We start from the raw sequence: 17,990 nt of genomic DNA, 5'->3' as shown, positions 1-17,990 counted from the left end.
TGCCCCCACAGTGCCAGATATGTCCCCACAGTGCCAGATATGCCCCCACAGTGCCAGATATGCCCCCACGGTGCCAGAAATGCCCCCACAGTGCCAGATAAATGCCCCCAGTGCCAGATAAATGCCCCCACAGTGCCAGATAAATGCCCCCACAGAGCCAGATAAATGCCCCCACAGTGCCAGAAATGCCCCCACAGTGCCAGAAATGCCCCCACAGTGCCAGATATGCCCCCACAATGCCAGATATGCCCCCACAGTGCCAGATATGCCCCCACAGTGCCTGATATGTCCCCACAGTGCCAGAAATGCCCCCACAGTGCCAGAAATGCCCCCACAGTGCCAGATAAATGCCCCCACAGAGCCAGATAAATGCCCCCACAGAGCCAGATAAATGCCCCCACAGAGCCAGATAAATGCCCCCACAGTGCCAGAAATGCCCCCACAGTGCCAGAAATGCCCACACAGTGCCAGAAATGCCCCCACAGTGCCAGAAATGTCCCCACAGTGCCTGATATGCCCCCACAGGGCCAGATATGTCCCCACAGTGCCAAATATGCCCCCACAGAGCCAGATATGCAATGCCCCCACAGTGCCAGAAATGCCCCCACAGTGCCAGAAATGCCCCCCACAGAGCCAGAAATGCCCCCACAGTGCCAGAAATGCCCCCACATAACCAAAAATGCCCCCTGTGTGCCAGAAATGCCCCCACAGTGCGGATCTCCCCCCCCCCCCCAAAAAAAAAAATACCTGCGGCGCTGGGGAGGAGTACTGCTGTCCGCCTGTGTGGGAGCGCTGGCGGGCGGGCGGGAGGCCGGGCGAGTGAGCCTGAGCCTGGGTCCGGGCTGGCGGGCGGGTGGGCGGCCACTTGTGCAGGCGGGCTATGCGCGGCGCCGGCGTCTGATGTTAGATACCGGCGCCGCGCAGCGCGCATACACAGCGCGACCGCCAAATGCTGCAGCAGCACACACACAGGGCCGGCTCCAGCATCGAATATGGCGGCGCCAGCGCGTGGCGCCCATTAAGGGTGGTGCCCTGCGCGGCCGCTCTATTCGAACATGCCTAGAGCCGGCCCTGATGCCAGCAGTCCTCATTCAGCTCAAAGTGAGCACCCAATTTGAAAGAAAGAAAGCAGATTTCTCACCAGGCTTCCCCTTGCTATAAGCATGGTTTGTACTCTTTTCCATGTGCTCCCAGATCTTTCAAGCAATTAGTATGGTCAAGAAAGTTCTGCTTGAAAAGAAACAGACATTTACTGTCATTGTTATACAAATAAACTTACATTAAAGCTAACAAGAAAGCACACTCGTTCTGTCTTTAAACTGATAAAAGAAACCCCAATAATATGGGGCATGCAAAAATTGAGATAAAACTCAGTTTTGCTCCTCTCCACGGAAATCTTTAATAAAAGGCGAAATATTTGTTAGTTCTGAAGAGAAACCAGAGCATGACCAAGATTCCACCTGTCGCCTGAGTGCCATGCCAGCAGTCCTCATTCAGATCAAAGTGAGCGCCCAATTTAAAAGAAAGCAGATTTCTCACCTGGCTTCTCCTTGCTATAAGCATGGTTTGTACTGTATTCCATGTGCTCCCAGATCTTTCAAGCAAGTAGCATGGTCAAGAAAGTTCTGTTTGAAAAGAAACAAACATTTACTGTAATTTCTATGCAAATGAGCTTTCATTAAAGCACACTCATTCTATCTTTAAACCGATAAAAGAAACCCCAAAAAGATGGGGCATGCAAAAATTGAGGTAAAACTCAGTTTTGCTCCTCTCCACGGAAATCTTTAGTAAAAGGCGAAAGATTTGTTCGTTCTGAAGAGAAACCAGAGCATGACCAAGATTTTCATCTGAAAATATGTGTTCTCCCTGCAGTTGTTGTCCCCAGATGAGAGTTCCCTTGTGCTGCCTCAGTTGAATCTCCTTTACTTGACAGAGATGTGCCTGAGCAGCGGCCCTCCCCAGCCCTATCCCAAATCATACTTATTTTGCATAGGAGATACCATGGTCATGAAGATTGTTCTCCCAGGGTGAGGTTCATTCATTGCATTCTGGGTATGCTGACCCCTGTGATTTCCCCAAATGTGGGAAACTCGACTGCATTATTTGTGGTAGTGGGGGACTGTGTTTGTGCTTTCCTCTGGTCAGCTCTGGTAAAAGTCAGATTTCTTTGTCTCAGATCTTCCTCTAGCCTTGTTCTTCTTTCGAGAGTTCCCTTGTGCTGCCTCAGTTGGATCTCCTTCACTTGACAGGGGGTGCCCGAGCAGCAATCCTCCACAGCTCTAGCCCAACTCCTACTTACCTGCCAGGTGAGATACTATGATCTTCACTGTTAGGGCAATCAGGATGTGGAATTCCCTGCCAGGGAAGGTGGTAATGGTGGACTCTGTAATTGGATTTAAAAAAGGAATGGATACATTTCTGAATGAAAAAGCTATCCAAGGTTATAATACTTAAAATATCAACATGGTTAATCCGGGGGTAACATGAGTTATAGTAGCTAACTAGTCATAAAACATTATTCAGCAAGTATGTAGAATCATCACAACTTAAAACAGGTTGAACACGATGGGCAATTTGCCTCTATTCAACCTCAAAAACTATGTTACTATATGTTACTATATTACTATGTTACTGTAGTATACAGAAAACCAAAATGCAATGAACAGTGATAGTGAGCACTGATGAGGATACTAGAACTGACACTGAGCAGCAAGATGCAGCACTGGACTATTAGTAATGTACTGTAGTATGCTGAGCACCACAATGCAGCACAAGACAATGAGCAGTGATACTGAGCACTGATGAGGATACTACTGAGAACTGACACTGAGCAGGAGAGACACACTACTAGTATTACTGAGCAGCAATAAGTAACCACTGATACTGAGCACTGATATTGAGATTTCCACTGAGAGAACATAGCCACGTCCATTCCGCTCTATCTTCAATGCACGAGTAAAAATGGCGGCAACGCGCAGCTCTTTATATGGAATCCGAATCTCGCGAGAATCCGACAGCGGGATGATGACATTTTCCCTTTTTCAGGTTTTCCGAGTCAGGCGGGAACAACCGAGCCTGCCTCGGACCAGTGTAAACAACGTGGAGTTTGTGGGGAATTCGGTTCTCGGAGAACCGAACCCGCTCCTCTCTACCTTATACCTATCAATTTTTTTATTTTCAATCTAAGCCCCTGCAGTTTTCTGTAAGCATCTGCTTCGCTATGATGATCAACAAGTCACAAGGGCAAACACTCAGGGCTTGAGGCGTAGATCTTAGGACCAGCTGCTACAAGCATGGCAGAGGTGTCACTATCACTGGTGACACCCAGAGAGGTGGCGAGGGAGATTGTAATGCAGTGCGCGCAGATAAGCAGCGCAATGGTAAAAAGGAGGCATGGTTTCATAGGTAGGGGCGTGGCCTGGTGGCCTGAATCTACATTTTGTTGCTCCGGGTGTCCCGGGGGTTGGGGGCTGCACCCGGGGACTAGTGTGTGAGCGGTGCTGGCTCCTGCACAGTGAAAGGGCATGGCCACCCAGCATGACGCCTCCCTTCTTGACCATGCTGTAATTGCAGTCGCACTGCAGTTCAGCGTGATCATAAAAAATGATGTAGCCTCCTGCTGGTGCAGACTGTATGTGCGCGCAGGAAGCCGCCACCATTTTTGTGATCACAGCGGCTGAATGTGATGTCATACAGCCGCTGTGACCACGCCCCCTGTGTCTCCTCCGTTGCAGACCCCATTTTGAAGCCTTGCCCCCGCACCGCTCCATCCCTGACTTGGAAATGGAGTGTTGCTGACCCACCTATCCCCCCCCCCCCGCCCCGATTGACAGGCAGAGGCGATCGCATTCTCTGCGGGGTGCCACAGAAAATGCAGGCACATGCGTATGCTCTTAGCAATTTTTGCAGTTGGATCGCTTATTGTGATTGCAATCCAACCTGAATCAGGCCCTATTACCTATCACAATGCGCTGCGGGCAGTACAAAATTGGGTTAATATAGGAGAAAAACCCCCAGACCTGTGCTCCTTAACTGTACCTGGTGGCTAGTGGAGCGGCTGCCCAGTAATCAGTGTCCACGCCAGTGCGCACACGGTCCACCCCCTACGGCCACGCTCCCCTTCATCAGCGGCCTCGTGATCCGGAAGGGTGGTGTGTGTGTGACTGACCTTAGGATGAAACCGGAGCCTCCGCTGCAGTGACCCAGCAACCAGGGCATGGGAGTATACAGCGCCGCTGGGAGTGATGAAGCTGCAGTAAAGATGTCTATTAGACCTAGCCTGCTGCAGCCCTTGTAGATTCTCATAAAACAAGTTCTTCTTTTCTTGTCAAAATTTATAGCTAAGAATAGGCTGCCTGAGGCAGGCCCCTGTTAAGTGGCCTGCTACTGAAGGCACCAACTACAAACTGAGCTCCCTGTTCATGGAAGCGGGGTTATAGAGGAGAATGCACTGAGCATCTTGGGAACAGTCAAAAGCTTTGAGCCGGTTGGTGCCTCAGATCAAGATCCTACTCTACACCCCAATGTGAATCCTTGTGGAGTCCAGTGTACCCCACAGAAGAAATTAATGTGTCACACCCATTGGCAGCAACCTTAGAATAGCTGCTGACGGGCACAATTGAGAATGGAAGGGGGGGGGGGGGACATTTGAATCCAGCACATAAATGCAATTCAAATATGTAATTTGTACCTTCCTATTTTAAAATATAATGGATGAACCTCACCCTGTGAGAACAATCTTCATGATCAAGAGATCTCATATGCAAAATAAGTATGAGTTGGGATAGGGCTGGGGAGGGTGGCTGCTCGGGCAGCCCCTCCCCCGTCAAGTTAAGGAGATTCAACTGAGGAAGCACAAGGGAACTCTCGTCTGGGGACAACAACTGCAGGGAGACCACATCTTTTCAGATGAACATGGGAGGGCGGAAGGCTGCCTAATACTGAAGCACCATCAAATATCAAACCATATGCAACATCAAGTACAAGCATTCCTGGGGGAAGGTCTGCAGCAGACGGATTTGCATACAGTGATGTTATCCAAGCAGTGGGCCAAAGTTGGCTGGAACCCTCATCTGCATATGAAAAGAGAAAAGGGGCGTGCAGGGCATGGCGGCCTTTTGCAGTGCTTGGATGACCCCTAGTTCTCATTAAACACCCACACCCTCCTTTGGTGTGGGGCTCATGTTGGCCATGCCCCATCCCCTGAAGCATTCAAGCTGATTTCTTGCAGCAGCTGGGCACTGTAACAGCTCCAGAGCTGTTCTGTAAGGCAAGTAAAAGGGTGTGGGCCCTGCAGCACCACCTGTAGTTCGCATTGTGCGTTGGAAGGCACAAAGTAAGCAGACGGGAGGAGAAGTCAGGATAGTGCGCAAGGGCATCCTTTTCTCTTAGTCCGTAGAGGATGCTGGGGTCACATTAAGAACCATGGGGTATAGACGGGATCCGCAAGAGACATGGGCACTTTAAGACTATCAAAGGGTGTGAACTGGTTCCTCCCTCTATGCCCCTCCTCCAGACTCCAGTTATAGGAACTGTGCCCAGGGAGACGGACATTTAGAGGAAAGGATTTATTGTTAAACTAAGGTGAGCATCTTACCAGCTCACACCTTAAGCATGCCGCAGAACGTGGCATTCAACAGAACACAAGCCAACGGCATGAACAATTGCAGCAAAAAGCTGACCAGAACCATAACACAACATGTGTATAACCACAAGTAATAACTGCAGACACAGTATGGACTGGGACGGGTGCCCAGCATCCTCTACAGACTAAGAGAAAAGGATTTACCGGTAGGTATTAAAATCCTATTTTCTCATACGACCTAGAGGATGCTGGGGTCACATTAAGAACCATGGGGTTATACCAAAGCTCTTGAACGGGTGGAAGAGTGCGTACGACTCTGCAGCACCGAATGACCCAACTTGAGGTTATCATCGGCAAGGATGCAGTGGCGTTAATGTTTCCTGGTGTCAACCTGTATTATTTCAGTAGATATTGAAATGAGGATGCATCTTGCTGCCTTTCCAATGAAGCAAGTTTAATTTAGTAATAGGTGAAAAACCATCCCTACAAAGATGTTAATCAGATACTTGGCTTTGTGGACACTTTTCAGAGAACAAATTTGTTAGCATAAAAATAAAGCCAGAAAATGAAGAGCTGTTTAATCACTCAATTGGATTTTTTTGCCAGCATATTTCTTTTTCTCTGCAAACCACTGCTAAATTGTGCTTCCTAGCTGTTTTTATAAAATCACTGAATCAAATCTAACTCTGATTACATCAGAGAAGGCCAGGTACCCTACACCATAACAGGGGTTTTTGAAATTTTGACTTGTCTACTTAAAGATCACCAAAATCTGATAACAAGGTCAATTACATCCCTGGGTGGGATTGAACCACCAACCCTTTGGTTAATAACCAATCACACTAACCAATTGCGCCACAGAGACACTTTGCAAAAGTCCATACTGACAAAGGCTAATAAGCATTCATCTAGAACGTTTCCTAGAAAAACTTTTAAAAGTCAATAATCTGGAGAGTTTTTGTAAGATGTTTCTTCCATCAACCAACGAAGAAACACATTGTTACTTTCCCATGATGAGTGAGTGCTTCAAGATCTCTTGCACTTACATGTGCAGCAGAGTACAGTAATGAAAGCATGCTGGGTTCATAACCCAGAGGTAGGCAGATTGAAACTATCCTCTGCTATATGCATTTTTTTTTTGTTAATTAAAGTAATCCAAAACTGGGATTGATATTTTTTCTCTTTTATTTTTACTTAAAGTACAATAACTTTTACCATTTTAATATGTTTTAATAGTATATTGACAGTATTGTTTTCTTTCAAAAATCCACTTAATTTTCTTTACCCGATTATTAAAATGGTAATTGACAAAAACAAACTACATTGTCACCAGAAGAGCAATACAAAATGTACAAGTGATATATTAAAATCATCTTTCCAGCTTGAATTTCAATGATGCATTGGGGCAACGATTTTGTGAGAAACATCTTCACCCTTAAATAAAGATTTTCTTAATTCCTTACCTGTGTGCTAATTAGATATCACCTTGTTTTCACATTAAACAGACTTCCACATGAGAAAGCAGCAAGGATGCAGTGGCGTTAATGTTTCCTGGTGTCAACCTGTATTATTTCAGTAGATATTGAAATGAGGATGCATCTTGCTGCCTTTCCAATGAAGCAAGTTTAATTTAGTAATAGGTGAAAAACCATCCCTACAAAGATGTTAATCCGATACTTGGCTTTGTGGACACTTTTCAGAGAACAAATTTGTTAGCATAAAAATAAAGCCAGAAAATGAAGAGCTGTTTAATCACTCAATTGGATTTTTCTGCCAGCATATTTCATTTTCTCTGCAACCCACTGCTAAATTGTGCTTCCTAGCTGTTTTTTGATAAAATCACTTAATCAAATCTAACTCTGATTACATCAGAGTAGGCCAGGTACCCTACACCATAAGAGGGGGTTTGAAATTTTGACTTGTCTACTTAAAGATCACCAAAATCTGATGACAAGGTCAATAACATCCCTGGGTGGGATTGAACCACCAACCCTTTGGTTAATAACCAAACACACTAACCGATTTCACCACAGAGACACTTTGCAAAAGTACATACTGACAAAGGCTAATAAGCATTCATCTAGAACAATTCCTAGAAAACTTTAAAAAGTCAATAATCTGGAGAGATTTTGTAAGATGTTTCTTCCATCAACCAATGAAGAAACGCATTGGTACTTTCCCATGATGAGTGAGTGCTTCAGGATCTCTTGCACTTACATGTGCAGCAGAGTACTGCAATGGAAGCATGCTGGGCCCATAACCCAGAGGTAGGCAGATTGAAACTATCCTCTGCTATATGCATTTTTTTTTGTTAATTAAAGTAATCCAAAACTGGGATTGATATTTTTGCTCTTTTATTTTTACTTAAAGTACAATAACTTTTACCATTTTAATTTGTTTTAATAGTATATTGACAGTATTGTTTTCTTTCAAAAATCCACTTAATTTTCTTTACCCTATTATTAAAATGGTAATTGACAAAAACAAACTACATTGTCACCAGAAGAGCAATACAAAATGTACAAGTGATATATTAAAATCATCTTTCCAGCTTGAATTTCAATGATGCATTGGGGCAACGATTTTGTGAGAAACATCTTCACCCTTAAATAAAGATTTTCTTAATTCCTTACCTGTGTGCTAATTAGATATCACCTTGTTTTCACATTAAACAGACTTCCACATGAGAAAGCAGCAAGGATGCAGTGGCGTTAATGTTTCCTGGTGTCAACCTGTATTATTTCAGTAGATATTGAAATGAGGATGCATCTTGCTGCCTTTCCAATGAAGCAAGTTTAATTTAGTAATAGGTGAAAAACCATCCCTACAAAGATGTTAATCAGATACTTGGCTTTGTGGACACTTTTCAGAGAACAAATTTGTTAGCATAAAAATAAAGCCAGAAAATGAAGAGCTGTTTAATCACTCAATTGGATTTTTTTGCCAGCATATTTCTTTTTCTCTGCAAACCACTGCTAAATTGTGCTTCCTAGCTGTTTTTATAAAATCACTGAATCAAATCTAACTCTCATTACATCAGAGAAGGCCAGGTACCCTACACCATAACAGGGGTTTTTGAAATTTTGACTTGTCTACTTAAATATCACCAAAATCTGATCACAAGGTCAATTACGTCCCTGGGTGGGATTGAACCACCAACCTTTTGATTAATAGCTGAACACACTAACCGATTGCGCCACAGAGACACTTTGCAAAAAGAATATACTGACAAAGACTAATAAGCATTCATCTAGAACGTTTCCTAGAAAAACTTTAAAAAGTCAATAATCTGGAGAGTTTTTGTAAGATGTTTCTTCCAGCAACCAATGAAGAAACACATTGGTACTTTCGCATGATGAGTGAGTGCTTCAGGATCTCTTGCACTTACATGTGCAGCAGAGTACTGCAATGGAAGCATGCTGGGCCCATAACCCAGAGGTAGGCAGATTGAAACTATCCTTTGCTATATGCATTTTTTTTTGTTCATTAAAGTAATCCAAAACTGGGATTGATATTTTAGCTTTTATTTTTACTTAAAGTACAATAACTTTTACCATTTTAATTTGTTTTAATAGTATATTGACAGTATTGTTTTCTTTCAAAAATCCACTTAATTTTCTTTACCCTATTATTAAAATGGTAATTGACAAAAACAAACTACATTGTCACCAGAAGAGCAATACAAAATGTACAAGTGATATATTAAAATCATCTTTCCAGCTTGAATTTCAATGATGCATTGGGGCAATGATTTTGTGAGAAACATCTTTACCCTTAAATAAAGATTTTCTTAATTCCTTACCTGTGTGCTAATTAGATATCACCTTGTTTTCACATTAAACAGACTTCCACATGAGAAAGCAGCAAGGATGCAGTGGCGTTAATGTTTCCTGGTGTCAACCTGTATTATTTCAGTAGATATTGAAATGAGGATGCATCTTGCTGCCTTTCCAATGAAGCAAGTTTAATTTAGTAATAGGTGAAAAACCATCCCTACAAATATGTTAATCAGATACTTGGCTTTGTGGACACTTTTCAGAGAACAAATTTGTTATCATAAAAATAAAGCCAGAAAATGAAGAGCTGTTTAATCACTCAATTGTATTTTTCTGCCAGCATTTTTCTTTTTCTCTGCAACCCACTGCTAAATTGTGCTTCCTAGCTGTTTTTTTATAAAATCACTTAATCAAATCTAACTCTGATTACATCAGAGAAGGCCAGGTACCCTACACTATAAGAGGGGGTTTGCAATTTTGACTTGTCTACTTAAATATCACCAAAATCTGATCACAAGGTCAATTACGTCCCTGGGTGGGATTGAACCACCAACCTTTTGATTAATAGCTGAACACACTAACCGATTGCGCCACAGAGACACTTTGCAAAAAGCATATACTGACAAAGACTAATAAGCATTCATCTAGAACGTTTCCTAGAAAAACTTTAAAAAGTCAATAATCTGGAGAGTTTTTGTAAGATGTTTCTTCCAGCAACCAATGAAGAAACACATTGGTACTTTCGCATGATGAGTGAGTGCTTCAGGATCTCTTGCACTTACATGTGCAGCAGAGTACTGCAATGGAAGCATGCTGGGCCCATAACCCAGAGGTAGGCAGATTGAAACTATCCTTTGCTATATGCATTTTTTTTTGTTCATTAAAGTAATCCAAAACTGGGATTGATATTTTAGCTTTTATTTTTACTTAAAGTACAATAACTTTTACCATTTTAATTTGTTTTAATAGTATATTGACAGTATTGTTTTCTTTCAAAAATCCACTTAATTTTCTTTACCCTATTATTAAAATGGTAATTGACAAAAACAAACTACATTGTCACCAGAAGAGCAATACAAAATGTACAAGTGATATATTAAAATCATCTTTCCAGCTTGAATTTCAATGATGCATTGGGGCAATGATTTTGTGAGAAACATCTTTACCCTTAAATAAAGATTTTCTTAATTCCTTACCTGTGTGCTAATTAGATATCACCTTGTTTTCACATTAAACAGACTTCCACATGAGAAAGCAGCAAGGATGCAGTGGCGTTAATGTTTCCTGGTGTCAACCTGTATTATTTCAGTAGATATTGAAATGAGGATGCATCTTGCTGCCTTTCCAATGAAGCAAGTTTAATTTAGTAATAGGTGAAAAACCATCCCTACAAATATGTTAATCAGATACTTGGCTTTGTGGACACTTTTCAGAGAACAAATTAGTTAGCATAAAAATAAAGCCAGAAAATGAAGAGCTGTTTAATCACTCAATTGGATTTTTCTGCCAGCATATTTCTTTTTCTCTGCAACCCACTGCTAAATTGTGCTTCCTAGCTGTTTTTATAAAATCACTGAATCAAATCTAACTCTGATTACATCAGAGAAGGCCAGGTACCCTACACCATAACAGGGGGTTTGAAATTTTGACTTGTCTGCTTAAAGATCACCAAAATCTGATAACAAGGTCAATTAAGTCCCTGGGTGGGATTGAACCACCAACCTTTTGGTTAATAGCCTTACACACTAACTGATTGCGCCACAGCGACACTTTGCAAAAGTACTTACTGACAAAGGCTAATAAGCATTCATCTAGAACGATTCCTAGAAACATTTTAAAAAGTCAATAATGTGGAGAGTTTTTGTAAGATGTTTCTTCCATCAACCAATGAAGAAACACATTGGTACTTTCCCATGATGAGTGAGTGCTTCAGGATCTCTTGCACTTACATGTGCAGCAGAGTACTGTAATGGAAGCATGCTGGGTCCATAACCCAGAGGTAGGCAGATTGAAACTATCCTCTGCTATATGCATTTTTTTTTGTTCATTAAAGTAATCCAAAACTGGGATTGATATTTTAGCTTTTATTTTTACTTAAAGTACAATAACTTTTACCATTTTAATTTGTTTTAATAGTATATTGACAGTATTGTTTTCTTTCAAAAATCCAATTAATTTTCTTTACCCGATTATTAAAATGGTAACTGACAAAAACAAACTACATTGTCACCAGAAGAGCAATACAAAATGTACAAGTGATATATTAAAATCATCTTTCCAGCTTGAATTTCAATGATGCATTGGGGCAACGATTTTGTGAGAAACATCTTCACCCTTAAATAAAGATTTTCTTAATTCCTTACCTGTGTGCTAATTAGATATCACCTTGTTTTCACATTAAACAGACTTCCACATGAGAAAGCAGCAAGGATGCAGTGGCGTTAATGTTTCCTGGTGTCAACCTGTATTATTTCAGTAGATATTGAAATGAGGATGCATCTTGCTGCCTTTCCAATGAAGCAAGTTTAATTTAGTAATAGGTGAAAAACCATCCCTACAAAGGTGTTAATCAGAGACTTGGCTTTGTGGACACTTTTCAGAGAACAAATTTGTTATCATAAAAATAAAGCCAGAAAATGAAGAGCTGTTTAATCACTCAATTGTATTTTTCTGCCAGCATTTTTCTTTTTCTCTGCAACCCACTGCTAAATTGTGCTTCCTAGCTGTTTTTTTATAAAATCACTTAATCAAATCTAACTCTGATTACATCAGAGAAGGCCAGGTACCCTACACCATAAGAGGGGGTTTGCAATTTTGACTTGTCTACTTAAATATCACCAAAATCTGACCACAAGGTCAATTACGTCCCTGGGTGGGATTGAACCACCAACCTTTTGATTAATAGCTGAACACACTAACCGATTGCGCCACAGAGACACTTTGCAAAAAGAATATACTGACAAAGACTAATAAGCATTCATCTAGAACGTTTCCTAGAAAAACTTTAAAAAGTCAATAATCTGGAGAGTTTTTGTAAGATGTTTCTTCCAGCAACCAATGAAGAAACACATTGGTACTTTCGCATGATGAGTGAGGGCTTCAGGATCTCTTGCACTTACATGTGCAGCAGAGTACTGCAATGGAAGCATGCTGGGCCCATAACCCAGAGGTAGGCAGATTGAAACTATCCTCTGCTACAGTATATGCATTTTTTTTTTGTTCATTAAAGTAATCCAAAACTGGGATTGATATTTTAGCTTTTATTTTTACTTAAAGTACAATAACTTTTACCATTTTAATTTGTTTTAATAGTATATTGACAGTATTGTTTTCTTTCAAAAATCCACTTAATTTTCTTTACCCTATTATTAAAATGGTAATTGACAAAAACAAACTACATTGTCACCAGAAGAGCAATACAAAATGTACAAGTGATATATTAAAATCATCTTTCCAGCTTGAATTTCAATGATGCATTGGGGCAATGATTTTGTGAGAAACATCTTTACCCTTAAATAAAGATTTTCTTAATTCCTTACCTGTGTGCTAATTAGATATCACCTTGTTTTCACATTAAACAGACTTCCACATGAGAAAGCAGCAAGGATGCAGTGGCGTTAATGTTTCCTGGTGTCAACCTGTATTATTTCAGTAGATATTGAAATGAGGATGCATCTTGCTGCCTTTCCAATGAAGCAAGTTTAATTTAGTAATAGGTGAAAAACCATCCCTACAAATATGTTAATCAGATACTTGGCTTTGTGGACACTTTTCAGAGAACAAATTAGTTAGCATAAAAATAAAGCCAGAAAATGAAGAGCTGTTTAATCACTCAATTGGATTTTTCTGCCAGCATATTTCTTTTTCTCTGCAACCCACTGCTAAATTGTGCTTCCTAGCTGTTTTTATAAAATCACTGAATCAAATCTAACTCTGATTACATCAGAGAAGGCCAGGTACCCTACACCATAACAGGGGGTTTGAAATTTTGACTTGTCTGCTTAAAGATCACCAAAATCTGATAACAAGGTCAATTAAGTCCCTGGGTGGGATTGAACCACCAACCTTTTGGTTAATAGCCTTACACACTAACTGATTGCGCCACAGCGACACTTTGCAAAAGTACTTACTGACAAAGGCTAATAAGCATTCATCTAGAACGATTCCTAGAAACATTTTAAAAAGTCAATAATGTGGAGAGTTTTTGTAAGATGTTTCTTCCATCAACCAATGAAGAAACACATTGGTACTTTCCCATGATGAGTGAGTGCTTCAGGATCTCTTGCACTTACATGTGCAGCAGAGTACTGTAATGGAAGCATGCTGGGTCCATAACCCAGAGGTAGGCAGATTGAAACTATCCTCTGCTATATGCATTTTTTTTGTTCATTAAAGTAATCCAAAACTGGGATTGATATTTTAGCTTTTATTTTTACTTAAAGTACAATAACTTTTACCATTTTAATTTGTTTTAATAGTATATTGACAGTATTGTTTTCTTTCAAAAATCCAATAAATTTTCTTTACCCGATTATTAAAATGGTAACTGACAAAAACAAACTACATTGTCACCAGAAGAGCAATACAAAATGTACAAGTGATATATTAAAATCATCTTTCCAGCTTGAATTTCAATGATGCATTGGGGCAACGATTTTGTGAGAAACATCTTCACCCTTAAATAAAGATTTTCTTAATTCCTTACCTGTGTGCTAATTAGATATCACCTTGTTTTCACATTAAACAGACTTCCACATGAGAAAGCAGCAAGGATGCAGTGGCGTTAATGTTTCCTGGTGTCAACCTGTATTATTTCAGTAGATATTGAAATGAGGATGCATCTTGCTGCCTTTCCAATGAAGCAAGTTTAATTTAGTAATAGGTGAAAAACCATCCCTACAAAGGTGTTAATCAGAGACTTGGCTTTGTGGACACTTTTCAGAGAACAAATTTGTTAGCATAAAAATAAAGCCAGAAAATGAAGAGCTGTTTAATCACTCAATTGGATTTTTTTGATAGCATATTTCTTTTTCTCTGCAACCCACTGCTAAATTGTGCTTCCTAGCTGTTTTTATAAAATCACTGAATCAAATCTAACTCTGATTACATCAGAGAAGGCCAGGTACCCTACACCATAACAGGGGTTTTCGAAATTTTGACTTGTCTACTTAAAGATCAACAAAATCTGATAACAAGGTCAATTATGTCCCTGGGTGGGATTGAACCACCAACCTTTTGGTTAATAGCTGTACACACTAACTGATTGCGCCACAGCGACACTTTGAAAAAGTACATACTGACAAAGGCTAATAAGCATTCATCTAGAACGTTTCCTATAAAAACTTTAAATAGTCAATAATCTGGAGAGTTTTTGTAAGATGTTTCTTCCATCAACCAATGAAGAAACACATTGGTACTTTCCCATGATGAGTGAGTGCTTCAGGATCTCTTGCACTTACATGTGCAGCAGAGTACTGTTATGAAAGCATGCTGGGTCCATAACCCAGAGGTAGGCAGATTGAAACTATCCTCTGCTATATGCATTTTTTTTTTGTTAATTAAAGTAATCCAAAACTGGGATTGATATTTTTGCTCTTTTATTTTTACTTAAAGTACAATAACTTTTACCATTTTAATTTGTTTTAATAGTATATTGACAGTATTGTTTTCTTTCAAAAATCCAATTACTTTTCTTTACCCGATTATTAAAATGGTAATTGACAAAAACAAACTACATTGTCACCAGAAGAGCAATACAAAATGTACAAGTGATATATTAAAATCATCTTTCCAGCTTGAATTTCAATGATGCATTGGGGCAACGATTTTGTGAGAAACATCTTCACCCTTAAATAAAGATTTTCTTAATTCCTTACCTGTGTGCTAATTAGATATCACTTTGTTTTCACATTAAACAGACTTCCACATGAGAAAACAGCAAAGATGCAGTGGCGTTAATGTTTCCTGGTGTCAACCTGTATTATTTCTGTAGATATTGAAATGAGGATGCATCTTGCTGCCTTTCCAATGAAGCAAGTTTAATTTAGTAATAGGTGAAAAACCATCCCTACAAAGATGTTAATCAGATACTTGGCTTTGTGGACACTTTTCAGAGAACAAATTTGTTATCATAAAAATAAAGCCAGAAAATGAAGAGCTGTTTAATCACTCAATTGGATTTTTCTGCCAGCATTTTTCTTTTTCTCTGCAACCCACTGCTAAATTGTGCTTCCTAGCTGTTTTTTTTATAAAATCACTTAATCAAATCTAACTCTGATTACATCAGAGAAGGCCAGGTACCCTACACCATAAGAGGGGTTTTGCAATTTTGACTTGTCTACTTAAATATTACCAAAATCTGATCACAAGGTCAATTACGTCCCTGGGTGGGATTGAACCACCAACCTTCTGATTAATAGCTGAACACACTAACCGATTGCGCCACAGAGACACTTTGCAAAAAATACATACTGACAAAGACTAATAAGCATTCATCTAGAACGTTTCCTAGAAAAACTTTAAAAAGTCAATAATCTGGAGAGTTTTTGTAAGATGTTTCTTCCAGCAACCAATGAAGAAACACATTGGTACTTTCGCATGATGAGTGAGTGCTTCAGGATCTCTTGCACTTACATGTGCAGCAGAGTACTGCACTGGAAGCATGCTGGGCCCATAACCCAGAGGTAGGCAGATTGAAACTATCCTTTGCTATATGCATTTTTTTTTGTTCATTAAAGTAATCCAAAACTGGGATTGATATTTTAGCTTTTATTTTTACTTAAAGTACAATAACTTTTACCATTTTAATTTGTTTTAATAGTATATTGACAGTATTGTTTTCTTTCAAAAATCCAATTAATTTTCTTTACCCGATTTTTAAAATGGTAATTGACAAAAACAAACTACATTGTCACCAGAAGAGCAATACAAAATGTACAAGTGATATATTAAAATCATCTTTCCAGCTTGAATTTCAATGATGCATTGGGGCAACGATTTTGTGAGAAACATCTTCACCCTTAAATAAAGATTTTCTTAATTCCTTACCTGTGTGCTAATTAGATATCACCTTGTTTTCACATTAAACAGACTTCCACATGAGAAAACAGCAAAGATGCAGTGGCGTTAATGTTTCCTGGTGTCAACCTGTATTATTTCCGTAGATATTGAAATGAGGATGCATCTTGCTGCCTTTCCAATGAAGCAAGTTTAATTTAGTAATAGGTGAAAAACCATCCCTACAAAAATGTTAATCAGATACTTGGCTTTGTGGACACTTTTCAGAGAACAAATTTGTTATCATAAAAATAAAGCCAGAAAATGAAGAGCTGTTTAATCACTCAATTGGATTTTTCTGCCAGCATTTTTCTTTTTCTCTGCAACCCACTGCTAAATTGTGCTTCCTAGCTGTTTTTTTTATAAAATCACTTAATCAAATCTAACTCTGATTACATCAGAGAAGGCCAGGTACCCTACACCATAAGAGGGGGTTTGCAATTTTGACTTGTCTACTTAAATATCACCAAAATCTGATCACAAGGTCAATTATGTCCCTGGGTGGGATTGAACCACCAACTTTTTGATTAATAGCTGAACACACTAACCAATTGCGCCACAGAGACACTTTGCAAAAAGTACATACTGACAAAGACTAATAAGCATTCATCTAGTACGTTTCCTAAAAAAACTTTAAAAAGTCAATAATCTGGAGAGTTTTTGTAAGATGTTTCTTCCAGCAACCAACGAAGAAACACATTGGTACTTTCGCATGATGAGTGAGTGCTTCAGGATCTCTTGCACTTACATGTGCAGCAGAGTACTGCAATGGAAGCATGCTGGGCCCATAACCCAGAGGTAGGCAGATTGAAACTATCCTTTGCTATATGCATTTTTTTTTGTTCATTAAAGTAATCCAAAACTGGGATTGATATTTTAGCTTTTATTTTTACTTAAAGTACAATAACTTTTACCATTTTAATTTGTTTTAATAGTATATTGACAGTATTGTTTTCTTTCAAAAATCCAATTAATTTTCTTTACCCGATTATTAAAATGGTAATTGACAAAAACAAACTACATTGTCACCAGAAGAGCAATACAAAATGTACAAGTGATACATTAAAATCATCTTTCCAGCTTGAATTTCAATGATGCATTGGGGCAACGATTATGTGAGAAACATCTTCACCCTTAAATAAAGATTTTCTTAATTCCTTACCTGTGTGCTAATTAGATATCACCTTGTTTTCACATTAAACAGACTTCCACATGAGAAAGCAGCAAGGATACAGTGGCGTTAATGTTTCCTGGTGTCAACCTGTATTATTTCAGTAGATATTGAAATGAGGATGCATCTTGCTGCCTTTCCAATGAAGCAAGTTTAATTTAGTAATAGATGAAAAACCATCCCTACAAATATGTTAATCAGATACTTGGCTTTGTGGACACTTTTCAGAGAACAAATTAGTTAGCATAAAAATAAAGCCAGAAAATGAAGAGCTGTTTAATCACTCAATTGGATTTTTCTGCCAGCATATTTCTTTTTCTCTGCAACCCACTGCTAAATTGTGCTTCCTAGCTGTTTTTATAAAATCACTGAATCAAATCTAACTACATCAGAGAAGGCCAGG

The 17,990-nt window shown here is 39.5% G+C and overlaps 3 non-coding genes across 3 annotated transcripts; 1 reads left to right on the top strand and 2 right to left on the bottom strand.

Moving 5' to 3' along the window:
- Nucleotides 1-1,330: 1,330 nt before the first annotated feature.
- On the bottom strand, nucleotides 1,331-1,446 carry LOC135005041 (U5 spliceosomal RNA). Its single transcript, XR_010205733.1, has one exon. It is a non-coding gene; the product is annotated as a U5 spliceosomal RNA (small nuclear RNA).
- Nucleotides 1,447-1,716: 270 nt separating this feature from the next.
- On the bottom strand, nucleotides 1,717-1,832 carry LOC135004992 (U5 spliceosomal RNA). The gene has a single exon (XR_010205685.1). It is a non-coding gene; the product is annotated as a U5 spliceosomal RNA (small nuclear RNA).
- A 144-nt stretch (nucleotides 1,833-1,976) lies between these two features.
- Nucleotides 1,977-2,140, top strand: LOC135004796 (U1 spliceosomal RNA). The gene has a single exon (XR_010205520.1). It is a non-coding gene; the product is annotated as a U1 spliceosomal RNA (small nuclear RNA).
- Nucleotides 2,141-17,990: the final 15,850 nt, after the last annotated feature.

This window comes from Pseudophryne corroboree, unplaced genomic scaffold (assembly GCF_028390025.1).
Source record: "Pseudophryne corroboree isolate aPseCor3 unplaced genomic scaffold, aPseCor3.hap2 scaffold_195, whole genome shotgun sequence".
NCBI classification, from domain to species: domain Eukaryota; kingdom Metazoa; phylum Chordata; class Amphibia; order Anura; family Myobatrachidae; genus Pseudophryne; species Pseudophryne corroboree.
The sequence above is the reverse complement of the archived record's forward strand: the minus strand, read 5'-3'. Positions and strand labels throughout refer to the sequence as shown.